At 36.4% G+C, this 14093-nt stretch overlaps 1 long non-coding RNA gene across 1 annotated transcript; it reads right to left on the bottom strand.

Annotated features, from left to right (window-relative positions):
* On the bottom strand, positions 1-9393 carry LOC309659162. The gene is made up of 2 exons (XR_014262642.1): positions 5281-9393; positions 1-5116 (listed from the first exon to the last, which is right to left on the bottom strand). It is a non-coding gene; the product is annotated as an uncharacterized lncRNA (long non-coding RNA).
* Between the last annotated feature and the right edge of the window lie 4700 nt (positions 9394-14093).

The following is a 14093-nucleotide window of genomic DNA, read 5'->3' as shown; positions in this document are numbered from 1 at the left end:
ATTTTATTTTATTTTTTTAACATCTTTATTGGAGTATAATTGCTTTACAATGGTGTGTTAGTTTCTGCTGTATAACAAAGTGAATCAGCTATATGTATACATATATCCCCATATCTCCTCCCTCTTGCGTCTCCCTCCCTCCCACCCTCCCTATCCCACCCCTCTAGGTGGTCACAAAGCACAGAGCTGATCTCCCTGTGCTATGCGGCTGCTTCCCACTAGCTATCTATTTTACATTTGGTAGTGTATATATGTCCATGCCACTCTCACTTTGTCCCAGCTTACCCTTCCCCCTCCCCATGTCCTCAAGTCCATTCTCTAGTAGGTCTGCGTCTTTATCCCTGTCTTGCCCCTAGGTTCTTCATGACCTTTTTTTTTTTCTTTTTTTTAGATTCCATATATATGTGTTAGAATACGGTATTTGTTTTTCTCCTTCTGACTTACTTCACTCTGTATGACAGACTCTAGGTCCATCCACATCACTACAAATAACTCAATTTCGTTTCCTTTTATGGCTGAGTAATATTCCATTGTGTATATGTGCCACATCTTCTTTATCCATTCATCTGTCGATGGACACTTAGGTTGCTTCCATGTCCTGGCTATTGTAAATAGAGCTGCAATGAACATTGTGGTACATGACTCTTTTTGAATTATAGTTTTCTCTAGGTATATGCCCAGTAGTGGGATTGCTGGGTCGTATGGTAGTTCATTTTTTAGTTTTTTAAGGAACCTCCATACTGTTCTCCATAGTGGCTGGGTCAATTTACATTCCCACCATGGTTATCCATTTTAAATCTAGCAGTGTGTACATGTCAATCCCAAACTCCCTATCCCTCCCTCCCACCCCTTCCCCCTGGACACCGTAAGTTCATTCTCTAAGTCTGTGAGTCTGTTTCTATACATGCGTTTTTAGAATACAACTTTATTGATGCATGGTTTATAAATATGCCTTAGAAAACAAACAACCAAAAAAACTATTGAGGTATGATTTACTGCCACAAAATTCACCCATTTTAAGAGTCATGCAACCTGACCACAACCCAGTTTTGGAATCCTTCGATCATTCGGATAAAATCCCTCATGCCTGGTTACTGGTTTACCCTTGTTCCCATGCCGCCCTGTCTCCTCCCCAGTTCCAGGCAACCACTAGCCACTTTGTCTCTATGGACTTTTCTTTTCTGGATGTTTCATAAAAATAAAATCATACAATGTTGTCTTTTTAGCCTGGCTTCTTTTACTTAGCATAACGTTGTTGAGGTCCATCCAAGTCATTGCAGAAATCAGCATTTCTATCAGTATTCTTATTACCGAATAGTATTCCATTATATGAATCTCCTATATTTTATTTATCTATGCTTTAAATAGTTGATGGACATTTGAGTTGCTTCCCTCTTGGCTATGATGCATAATGCTGCATGAACATTCACCTGCAAGTCTTTTTTGGACATGGGTTTTCATTTCTTTTGGGTAGATACCTAAGAGTGGAAATGTTGGGTTGTATGATAAATTTGTATTTAAACTTTTAAGACAGTATCATACTGTTTTCCACGTGGCTATACCATTTTACGTTCCCAGCAGAATTTAGGAGGGTTCCCATTCTCTACATCTTCACCATCATTTGTTATTGACTATTTTTTGTTATAGGCATTCTTGTAGATACCAAATGGTATCTCATAGGGAAATTTGCATTTCCCTAGTGACGAATGACGTTGAGCATCTTTTCATGTGTTTATTAGCTGTTTCACATACTTGCTCTCTTTAACATCTCCAGAAATCACTCCGTGTAAGTCCATAGCGACCTCTCTCTCTCTCTTTTTTTTTGTAGCAGCCTAGTGTTCCATGGTGTGTAGGTGCCATAATTTATTTATCTGATTAATCTACCATGCTTGGGCATTCCGATAGTTTTCAGCATTTTGCAAATTACAAGCAATGCTACAATGAATGTTCCTACATATATATTTCTGGTTTGTTTGAAGTATACCTTCAGAGTAGATTTCTAGAAGTGGGGTTGCTACTAGTCAAACAGCATATGCATATGCAGTTTTATTAGATATTGACAAATTCTTTTCCATAAAGGTTGAGGCAATTCACACTCCGCCAGGAATGTATGAGACTATTTGTTTCCCTTCTTCCCTTCCCATATTTGAAGCCTTCTCAATATTAAGGCTTCAGTTAATATTGTCAAGCTTTTGAAATTTTGCCAGAAGATGGGTGAGAAATGGTATCTCATTGTATCTTCAATTTGCATTTCTCCTACTATGAGTGAAGTTAAACATTCATGATTAAGGACCATTTTTTGTATCTTTTTGTGATTTTGAATTTGGTTATTTTTTATCATGCAAAATTAAAAGATTTTTATGTAGACAAATTTATCAATTCCTCCATGAAACCATCTGGGCTTGATGCTTCTTTGTGGAGTAAATGTTTGATAACTATTTCTCCTGTGCAAAAATTTTTAAGCTTTCTACAGGAGTCAGTTTGTTAAATTACATTTTTCTAAGAAAGTATCCATTTCTAGGTTTTCAGATGTGTATTTCTATTGAAGTGAGTAAAATAATCTTTTATGTTTTTTAAACATTTTTCTCTGTATCAGTAGCTATTTCTTTGTTATTATTTGTTATTCTGTATATTTGTACTCTCTCCGCCTCCCTTTTTTTATTAAACTGGCTAATCCTTTGTCTATGTTGTTCCTGTTTTTCCAGGATTTTATTCATTAATTTTGTGTATAGTTTTTCCTTCTCTACTTCTTTAATTTTAATTTCTGCTCTTATATTTATTATTTTCTTCCTTGGGCTTTTGTTTTACTTTGTTGTTGTTCTTCTAGTTCTTTCAGTTGGGAATGTAATTAATCTTTGTTTTTTTATAGATATAGGTTATTTAGTGCCATGAAATTTTGTCTGATCACTGCTTAGAATGTATCCCACAGTTGTATTTATTATCATTATTTTTTAGAAATTCTGTAATTTTTGTTTATACATCCTGTTTTGCCCAAGAGTTAAGTTTATTAGAATATCTTTAATTTCCAAGTAGAGGATCATTTTTGGTTGCATTTTTAACTTCTAGTATTATTGCATTGTGATCAGCAAGTACTGTTTGAAATAACTTTATAGTATCTGCTGATACTATAAGCAGATAGTGTATCTGCTTTGTATATACTTTGTATATCCCTGCGAATGTTTCATGTATACTTGAGAAGATTGTATTTTCTCTATTATTAGTATGTAGTATGCAATATATATCCCCCCAAAATTACTTCCTGTTGTTTAGTTCTTACATATTTTTTATTTGGCTTACTTGACCTGTCTCGTACTGTGTGTTAAAGTATCTATTAGCAGTGTGTTTCTCTGTTTCTCCCTGCATCTCTTGTAGCATTTGTTTTACATAGGTGGTTGCTGTGTTATTTGTTGTGTAGATATTCATACCTGGTACATCCTAAATGTGAATGTGGATTTCAACATTATAAAGTGTCCTTTTTTTCCCTCTTGTTTAGTGCCTTTTGAAATTTGTCTTTTGACCTTGAGTTAAACCCATTCAATTTATTGATATGACTATTATGTTTGGGCTAATTCTGTTATAATTTCTGCATGTATTATGTTATAATTACTGTGTATTCTTTTCTACTTGCTTGTACCCTCTTTGCTTTTTAAAATAATTCCTTTTGTATTTAGGAAGGTTTATATTTTTATCCTAGTGGTGGCTTTGTATTAAGATATTCCAGAATTTTTAACCCCTTTTTTTCTTACTTAAATTTTCATTATCTGGTATGTCAGTTTTAAATCATATCCTTTAACGCTCACCTATTACCTAAATGAGAGTCAGTGTTCTTCTTCTGCATTTCCCCTTTTCTCTCCCTTCTCTTATTTCTAATTACATTTTTCTACTTTATCAGAACACAGAATATTTGCATGGTTTTCTTCTACCTTTGTTTCCACCATTGTTTCAGTCTAAATGAACGCTACAATTAAGTATATGAATGCTCACGAGTTGTCCCTTTGCCTAAGTTTTCTCAGTTGTCTACTGGTTGGATGAAGCTCATCCTCTAGTAGCTTTTATGCTATACATTTATATAGTATTCTCTGAGTTCTTGGAGGTTCAACATTATTTTCCTGTAGTCTTGATACTTAAAGAATATCTTGGTTGTATATAATATCCTTAGTTCACATATTCTTTCCTTAAATTTCTTGAAAATTGTAGCTTCGCTATTACCTTGCTTTGTATGTTGTTTCTGAGATGTCTGGTGTTGATCTCATTCTCTTGCCTTTACATTATTTTGTCTTTTTTGCCTGGAAACCCTAGGATTTTTTCCTTATTTTCAGAGTCTAGTAGTTTTATTAAGATACGTATCAGAGTTGGTCATTCCAGGTCAATTTCCTTGATAACTAATATGCCCTTTCTATGTGCAGATTGAGGTCTTCCTTTATTTCTGTAAAGTGTTCCTGGATTACAGTTTTAAATATGAATTCTATTCCATTGTTTTGTCTTTCTGGGACATCAATTAACATGTTGAACTCTCCTTACCTGTCTTCCACTTTCTTTTTTTCTTTTATACTCCAACATCTTTATTGGAGTATAATTGCTTTACAATGTTGTGTTAGTTTCTGCTGTATAACAAAGTGAATCAGCTATATGTATACATATATCCCCATATCTCCTCCCTCTTGAGTCTCCCTCCCACCCTCCCTATCCCACCCCTCATCCAGAAATCCCACTACTGGGCATATACCCTGAGAAAACAATAATTCAAAAAAGTCATGTACCACAATGTTCATTGCAGCACTATTTACAATAGCCAGGACATGGAAGCAACCTAAATGTCCATCGACAGATGAATGGATAAAGAAGATGTGGCACATATATACAATGGAATATTACTCAGCCGTAAAAAGAAACGAAAATATGTGTAGTGAGGTGGATGGACCTAGAGTCTGTCATACAGAGTGAAGTAAGTCAGAAAGGGAAAGACAAATACCATAGGCTAACACACATATATGGAATCTAAAAAAAAAGAAAGAAAAAGAAAAAATGGTTCTGATGAACCTAGGGGCAAGACAGGAATAAAGACACAAACGTAGAGAGATCAGCTTGGTGCTTTGTCTTCCACTTTCTTTGTGACCTTTTTTTTTTTGAAGTTCCATTCTTTTTTATTAAACCCACCTCTGTCCTGGCCACCATATCACCGCCCTCTAGTGCAACTGTGGATTAAGGGCAAGCGGAGTCACCCTGGAACTGCTCAGAAATGGTTCCAGATGGTGAGCTCCAGGCCTTGGTCTTTGTGACCTTTTTTTACTTATTGCTTTATTTAATTATTTTCCTGCTTTTCTTCAAGATCCTTTATTAAATTTGTATCCGTATCTACTCTCTCAGGCGCCTTGTAATTTAACCTTTATTTCTTTTTTTTTATTGGAGTATAATTGCTTTACAATGGTGTGTTAGTTTCTGCTTTATAACAAAGTGAATCAGCTATACATATACATATATCCCCATATCTCCTCCCTCTTGCGTCTCCCTCCCACCCTCCCTATCCCACCCCCTCTAGGTGGTCACAAAGCACCAAGCTGATCTCCCTGTGCTATGCGGCTGATTCCCACTAGCTAGCTATTTTACATTTGGTAGTGTATATATGTCCATGCCGCTCTCTCACTTCGTCCCAGCTTGCCCTTCGCCCTCCCTGTGTCCTCAAGTCCATTCTCTACGTCTGCATCTTTATTCCTGTCCTGCCCCTAGGTTCTTCAGAACCATTTTTTCTTAGATCCCATATATATGTGTTAGCCTACAGTATTTGTTTTTCTCTTTTTGACTTACTTCACTCTGTATGACAGACTCTAGGTCCATCCACTTCACTACAAATAACTCAATTTCATTTCTTTTTATGGCTGAGTAATATTCCATTGTATGTATGTGCCACATCTTCTTTATCCATTCATCTGTTGATGGACACCTAGGTTGCTTCCATGTCCCGGCTATTGTAAATAGAGCTGCAATGAACATTGTGATACATGACTCTTTTTGAATTACGTTAACCTTTATTTCTGGTGTAATATTTTTCTATTTCTTTCCCACATTCAGCCAACTCTCATTTCTCCCTTTTTTCGTGCATTTGAGTCCTTAGTACTTGTATTTCTGATTTAGTCTACTTTTTCATATATCACATGCTTATTTGAGTATATTTTATTTACTTGGGGTATACTGCCTCAGTTTTCTTTAGCTGCTTCTTTTTTTTCATTATTTTTTCAAGGTAGGGGGATTTTCAGCAGTGAAAATGAATTGTGTTGCTGTTGGGGAAAGAGAAAGCCCAGTGTGCCTTGTTTCTTTTCTATTACCACCAGATACTTCATTTCCCCTTCTTATTTTCTTCTTTCCTTCTACTGCCTCATTCTTCTCTGGACGTGGTGCTTCATCAAAGCTGTCACATCCAGTCCTGCCTCTTCCCTGCAACTCATGCTGCAAACTTTCTATCAAGTACCCATCTCTTTTCAGAATTCTGGCCTTTAATGTTGCACTTTCTCTTTCTAGAGATGATTTTACCTTTGCTTTTTCTAAGTCCTCTTTTCCTTTCTGCTCCTTTTCAGAGGCTCTCTTAAACTTCCCCTTACTTTCTCTCCTTGCTCACAGGCTTGCCAGCAGCAGGAGAGAAGTAAGAACTCTTGGATTTTCCTTCTCGACTCACAGGTGATTTGAAGGTCGCAGTGTTTGCTGTCTCCTAGTAATACTGAAGGCATAAGTCAGCTAAGGTTTCATTTACTCTTACTGAATTTGTCATTTCAAATAGGAAAATGTGTGGGATATTAAGAATCAGACAGCCACCATTGTTCTCCAAACCTGGAACTTCCTTTTCCAATATTTCAAATAATTTTGCTGGTTTGTGAAATTCAAAATTCCTGAAACCTATGAATTAAAAGACTGAGCTTTAGAGGTAAATGAAGACCCTGTGTTTTGGGAGGACAGATTCAGGGGAAAGCTGTGGGCTCCCTCAATCCTTCCAGCCCCCTTCTTCCACAGGGAGCACTGGTAGGAAGTAAGCTCCATTTCTCTTTTCCCTGGTCTTGGTGCTCTTGCTGTTAACTGGCAGGTTAATATGGGAGACAATTTTCTATTCTGAGAAGGTTCTAAATTGGCATACTCATGTTGGCTAAAATGGGATACTCCTGGGTTTCAAATTAAGAAATAATATGTCTAGAAAGTCCAAACACTGTTTCCAGCCATCCAATGAACTATGCAAACCAACTGTGGTAAATGTAAAAGCATGCATTTTGAGTAAAACCTAGTGTTATTAATGAGGATAAGCCCACTTGTATCAGTCTAGTCTGGCTGTCATGAAATACCATAAACTGCATGGCTTAAACAACAAAATTTCATTTTCTCACAGTTTTGGAGGCTGGGAGTCTGAGATTAGCAACAGAAAAGAAAATCAGGGAAGAGAATGCAAGTAAAACTATTGAACTGCAGCTATGTTAAGGAAGACCTAAGATAGATGGTCTCACTTGCTAAAATTAATACTAAAGAAAGGAGGGAGGGACCCCATGAAAAAAACATGCAAGAATGTAAAAGTGAATTTGCATACCGTGGCTTTCAGCTACAAGAAATTAGAGGAAGAAGGAAAATGGCCTGGAAGATGATTCTAAGTAACGTTGCCTTATAAACGTGCTGAAATGTTTCACTCAGCATGAAATAAAGATATTTGTTATTGTTTTGTAAAGATGCTAAATAAGAGAGCAAAGAGTACTTCAGAAAAGATGTCTCATCACCTAGGTACACTGCATGAAAAGCTACAGATTATCAACAGGATATTATTCTAAATGGAATTTGAAAAAGAAGAAATTACATAGATTGAACTCCAAATGAAATTAAGATTTGGGGGGGGCGTCAATTATAGCTGAATACTGATCTATTTCACCTATTTTCTTTGTTGGCATTTATATTTGATCTCTTTTATAATGTTTATGCATTTCTCTTTTCTATTAAGCTTTTTCCAGAAATTGTTTGAGATATTTTTATGATTTTGACAGTTTGACATTCACATTCCAAGCAAAAGGGCTAAGCTTTTTCAAGCATGTGTTACTAAGGACTTTGAGAAAATAAACCCAGTCATTCGATACCACTGCCAGGAAATAGCAGTCATCCTTCTAAATCAAATCAGCTATTCATAACAGCATATTTAATATCTCATTTCATCTACAATTATCCTACAGAGTCTGGCTTTGCAAGTATAGTTATAAAGTTATTCTCTGAATACCATTATACTCACTGACATATTTCTCTTTTTTTTAACATCTTTATTGGAGTATAATTGCTTTACAATGGTGTGTTAGTTTCTGCTTTATAACAAAGTGAATCAGCTATACATATACATATATCCCCATATCTCCTCCCTCTTGTGTCTCCCTCCCACCCTCCCTATCCCACCCCTCTAGGTGGTCACAAAGCACCGAGCTGATCTCCCTGTGCTATGCGGCTGCTTCCCACTAGCTATCTAATTTACATTTGGTAGTGTATATATGTTCATGCCATCTCTCACTTCGTCCCAGCTTACCCTTCCCCCTCCCTGTGTCCTCAAGTCCATTCTCTACATCTGCGTCTTTATTCCTGTTCTGCCACTAGGCTCTTCAGAACTTTTTTTTTTTTTTTTTTAGATTCCATATATATGTGTTAGCATATGGTATATGTTTTTCTCCTTCTGACTTATTTCACTCTGTATGACAGTCTCTAGGTCCATCCACATCACTAAAAATAACTCAATTTCGTTTCTTTTCATGGCTGAGTAATATTCCATTGTATATATGTGCAACATCTTCTTTATCCATTCATCTGTCGATGGACACTTAGGTTGCTTCTATGTCCTGGCTATTGTAAACAGAGCTGCAATGAACATTGTGGTACATGAAACTTTTTGAATAATGGTTTTCTCAGGGTATATGCCCAGTAGTGGGATTGCTGGGTCATATAGTAGTTCTATTTTTAGTTTTTTAAGGAACCTCCATACTGTTCTCCATAGTGGCTGTATCAATTTACATTCCCACCAACACTGCAAAAGTGTTCCCCTTTCTCCACATCCTCTCCAGCATTTCTCGTTCGTAGATTTTTTGTGGATGGCCATTCTGACCGGTGTGAGGTGATACCTCATTGTAGTTTTGATTTGCATTTCTCTAATGATTAATGATGTTGAGCATCCTTTCCTGTGTTTGTTGGCAATCTATATATCTTCTTTGGAGAAATGTTTATTTAGGTCTTCTGCCCGTTTTTGTATTGGGTTGTTTGTTTTTTTGATATTGAGCTGCATGAGCTGCTTGTATATTTTGGAGATTAACCCTTTGTCAGTTGCTTCATTTGCAAATATTTTCTTCCATTCTGAGGATTGTCTTTTCATCTTGTTTATGGTTTCCTTTGCTGTGCAAAAGCCATTTCTCTAGGAGGTGGGTCAAAAAGGATCTTGCTGTGATTTATGTCATAGAGTGTTCTGCCTATGTTTTCCTCTAAGAGTTTTATAGTGTCTGGTCTTACAGTTAGGTCTTTAATCCGTTTTGACTTTATTTTCGTGTATGGTGTTAGGGAGTGTCCTAATTTCATTCTTTTACATGTAGCTGTCCAGATTTCCCAGCACCACTTATTGAAGAGGCAGTCTTTTCTCCATTGTATACTCTTACCCCCTTTATCAAAGATAAGGTGATCATATGTGTGTGGGTTTATCTCTGGGCTTTCTATCCTGTCCATTGATCTATATTTCTGTTTTTGTGCCAGTACCATACTGTCTTGATTACTGTAGCTTTGTAGTATAGTCTGAGGTCAGGGAGCCTGGTTGCTCCAGCTCCGTTTTTCTTTCTCAACATTGCTTTGGCTATTCGGGGTCTTTTGTGTTTCCAAACAAATTGTGCAATTTTTTGTTCTAGTTCTGTGAAAAATGCCATTGGTAATTTGACAGGGATTGCATTGAATTTGTAGATTGCTTTGGGTAGCATAGTCTTTTTCACAATGTTCATTCTTCCAATCCAAGAACATGGTATATCTCTCCATCTGTTTGTATTCTCCTTAATTTCTTTCATCAGTGTCTTATAGTGTTCTGCATACAGGTCTTTTGTCTCCTTAGGTAGGTTTATTCCTAGATATTTTATTCTTTTTGTTGCAATGGTAAATGGGAGTGTTTCCTTAATTTCTCTTTCAGATTTTTCATCATTAGTGTATAGGAACACAAGAGATTTTTGTGCATTAATTTTGTATCCTGCTGCTTTACCAAATTCATTGATTAGCTCTAGTAGTTTTCTGGTGGCATCTTTAGGATTCTCTATGTACAGTATCATGTCATCTGCAAACAGTGACAGTTTTACTTCTTCTTTTCCAATTTGGATTCCTTTTATTTCTTTTTCTTCTTGTATTGATGTGGCTGAAGCTTCCAAAACTATGTTGAATAATAGTGGTGAGAGTGGGCAAACTTGTCTTGTTCCTGATCTTAGTGGAAATGGTTTCAGTTTTTCACCATTGAGAACCATGTCGGCTGTGGGTGTGTCATATATGGCCTTTATTATGTTGAGGTAAGTTCCCTCTATGCCTACTTTCTGGAGGATTATTATCATAAATGGGTGTTGAATTTTGTTGAAAGCTTTTTCTGCATCTACTGAGATGATCATATGGTTTTATCCTTCAATTTGTTAATATGGTGTATCACACTGATGGTGTATATTGAAGAATCCTTGCGTTCCTGGGATAAACCCCACTTGATCATGGTGTATGATCCTTTCAATGTGCTGTTGGATACTGTGTGCTGGTATTTTGTTGAGGATTTTTGCACCTATGTTCATCAATGATACTGGCCTGTAGTTTTCTTTCTTTGTGACGTCTTTGTCTTTTTTTGGTATCAGGGTGATGGTGGCCTCATAGAATGACTTTGGGAGTGTTCCTCCCTCTGCTATATTTTGGAAGAGTTTGACAAGGATAGGTGTTAGCTCTTCTCTAAATGTTTGATAGAATTCGCCTGTGAAGCCATCTGGTCCTGGGCTTTTGTTTGTTGGAAGATGTTTAATCACAGTCTCAATTTCAGTGCTTATGATTAGTCTGTTTATATTTTCTGTTTCTTCCTGGTTCAGTCTTGAAAGGTTGTGCTTTTCTAAGGATTTGTCCATTTGTTCCACGTTGTCCATTTTATTGGCATATACCTGCTTGTAGTAATCTCTCATGATCCTTTGTATTTCTGCAGTGTCAGTTGTTACTTCTCCTTTTTCATTTCTAATTCTATTGATTCGAGTCTTCTCCCTTTTTTTCTTGATGAGTTTGGCTAATGGTTTATCAATTTTGTTTATCTTCTCAAAGAACTTCTCAAAGCTTTTAGTTTTATTGATCTTTGCTATCATTTCCTTCATTTCTTTTTCATTTATTTCTGATCTGATACTTATGATTTCTTTCCTTCTGCTAACTTTGGGGTTTTTTTGTTCTTCATTCTCTAATTGCTTTAAGTGTCAGGTTAGGTTGTTTATTTGAGATGTTTCTTGTTTCTTGAGGTAGGATTGTATTGCTATAAACTTCCCTCTTAGAACTTCTTTTGCTGCATCCCATAGGTTTTGAGTCATCATGTTTTCTTTTTTTTTTTTTTTTATTTTATTTTTCACACACACACACTGTATTTTATTTTTACAAGAGATAAATAGACTGACACCAAGCATTGTACATGGATGTGAGTCATCATGTTTTCATTGTCATATTTTTCTAGATATTTTTTGATTTCCTCTTTGATTTCTTCAGTGATCGCTTGGTTATTCGGTAGTGTATTGTTTAGCCTCCATGTGTTTGTATTTTTTACAGATTTTTTCCTGTAATTGATATCTAGTCTCATAGCATTGTGGTTGGAAAAGATACTTGATACAATTTGTTTTCTTAAATTTACCAAGGTTTGATTTGTGACCCAAGATATGATCTATCCTGGAGAATGTTCCATGAGCGCTTGAGAAGAAAGTGTATTCTGTTGTTTTTGGATGGAATGTCCTATAAATATCAGTTAAGTCCGTCTTGTTTAATGTATCATTTAGAGCTTGTGTTTCCTTATTTATTTTCATTTTGGATGATCTGTCCATTGGTGAAAGTGGGTTGTTAAAGTCAGCTACTATTATTGTGTCACTGTCAATTTTCCCTTATGGCTGTTAGCATTTGTCTTATGTATTGAGGTGCTCCTATGTTGGGTGCATAAATATTTACAATTCTTATGTCTTTTTCTTGGATTGATCCCTTGATCATTATGTAGTGTCCTTCTTTGTCTCTTGTAATAGTCTTTATTTTAAAGTCTATTTTGTCTGATATGAGAATTGCTACTCCAGCTTTCTTTTGATTTCCATTTGCATGGAATATCTTTTTCCATCCCCTCACTGTCAGTCTGTATGTGTCCCTAGGTCTAAAGTTGGTCTCTTGTAGACAGCATGTATACAGGTCTTGTTTTTGTATCCATTCAGCCAGTCTATGTCTTTTGGTTGGAGCATTTAATCCATTTACATTTAAGGTAGTTATAGATACGTATGTTCCTATTACCATTTTCTTAATTGTTTTGGGTTTGTTTTTGTAGGTCTTTTCCTTCTGTTGTGTTTCCTGCCTAGAGAAGTTCCTTTGGCATTTGTTGTAAAGCTGGTTTGGTGGTGCTGAATTCACTTAAATTTTGCTTGTCTGTACAGGTTTTAATTTCTCCATTGAATCTGAATGAGATCCTTGCTGGGTAGAGTAATCTTGGTTGTAGGTTTTTCCCTTTCATCACTTTAAATATGTCCCTTCTGGCTTGCAGAGTTTCTGCTGAAAGATCAGCTGTTAACCTTATGGGAATTCCCTTGTATGTTAATTGTTGCTTTTCCCTTGCTGCTTTTAATATTCTTTCTTTGTAATTAATTTTTGATAGTTTAATTAATATGTGTCTTAGCGTGTTTTCCTTGGATTTATCCTGTATGGGATTTTCTCTGCTTCCTGGACTTGATTGACTATTTCCTTTCCCATACTGGGAAAGTTTTCAACTATAATCTCTTCTATTTTCTCAGTCCCTTTTTTTCCCTCTTCTTCTTCTGGGATCTCTAATTCAAATGTTGGTGCATTTAATGTTGTCCCAGAGGTCTCTAAGACTGTCTTCAATTCTTTTCATTCTTTTTCCTTTATTCTGCTCTGTGGTAGTTATTTCCACTGTTTTATCTTCCAGGTCACTTATTGGTTCTTCTGCTATTGATTCCTTCTAGAGAATTTTTAATTTCATTTATTGTGTTGTTCATCATTGTTTGTTTGCTCTTTATTTCTTCTACGTCCTTGTTGAATGTTTCTTGTATTTTCTCCATTCTATTTCCAAGATTTTGGATCATCTTTACCATCATTACTCTGAATTCTTTTTCAGGTAGACTGCCTATTTCCTCTTCATTTGTTTGGTCTCGTGGGTTTTTACCTTGCTCCTTCATCTGCTGCGTATTTATCTGTCTTCTCATTTTCCTTAACTTACTGTGTTTGGGGTCTCCTTTTTGAAGGCTACAGGTTCGCAGTTCCCATTGTTTTTGGTGTCTGCCCCCAGTGGCTAAGGTTGATTCAGTGGGTTGTATAGGGTTGCTGGTGGAGGGGACTGGTGCCTGTGTTCTGGTGGATGAGGCTTGATCTTGTCTTTCTGGTGGGCAGGACCACGTCTGGTGGTTTGTTTTAGGGTGTCTGTGACCTCATAATGATTTTAGGCAGCCTCTCTGCTAATGGGTGGGGTTGTGTTCCTGTCCTGCTGGTTGTTTGGCATAGGGTGTCCAGCACTGTAGCTTGCTGGTCAGTGAGTGGAGCTGGGTCTTAGTGTTGAGATGGAGATTTCTGGGAGAGGCTTAGCCGTTTGATATTACGTGGAGCTGGGAGGTTTCTGGTGGACCAATGTCCTGAACTTGGCTCTCCCACCTCAGAGGCTCAGGCCTGACACCTAGCTGGAGCACCAAGATCCTGTCAGCCACACAGCCTCAGAAAAGGAGAAAAAAGAAAGAAAGAAAGAAAGAAAAGAACAGAAAGAAAATAAGTAAAGTTATTAAAATAAAATTTTTTTTAAATATTATTAAAAATAAAAAAGTAATAAAAAAAGAAAAAAAGAAAGAAAGAAGAGAGCAACCAAACCAAAAGAC

The sequence above is a fragment of the Balaenoptera physalus genome (genome assembly GCF_965194825.1).
Source record: "Balaenoptera physalus genome assembly, chromosome: 4".
NCBI lineage: Eukaryota > Metazoa > Chordata > Mammalia > Artiodactyla > Balaenopteridae > Balaenoptera > Balaenoptera physalus.
The sequence above is the reverse complement of the archived record's forward strand: the minus strand, read 5'-3'. Positions and strand labels throughout refer to the sequence as shown.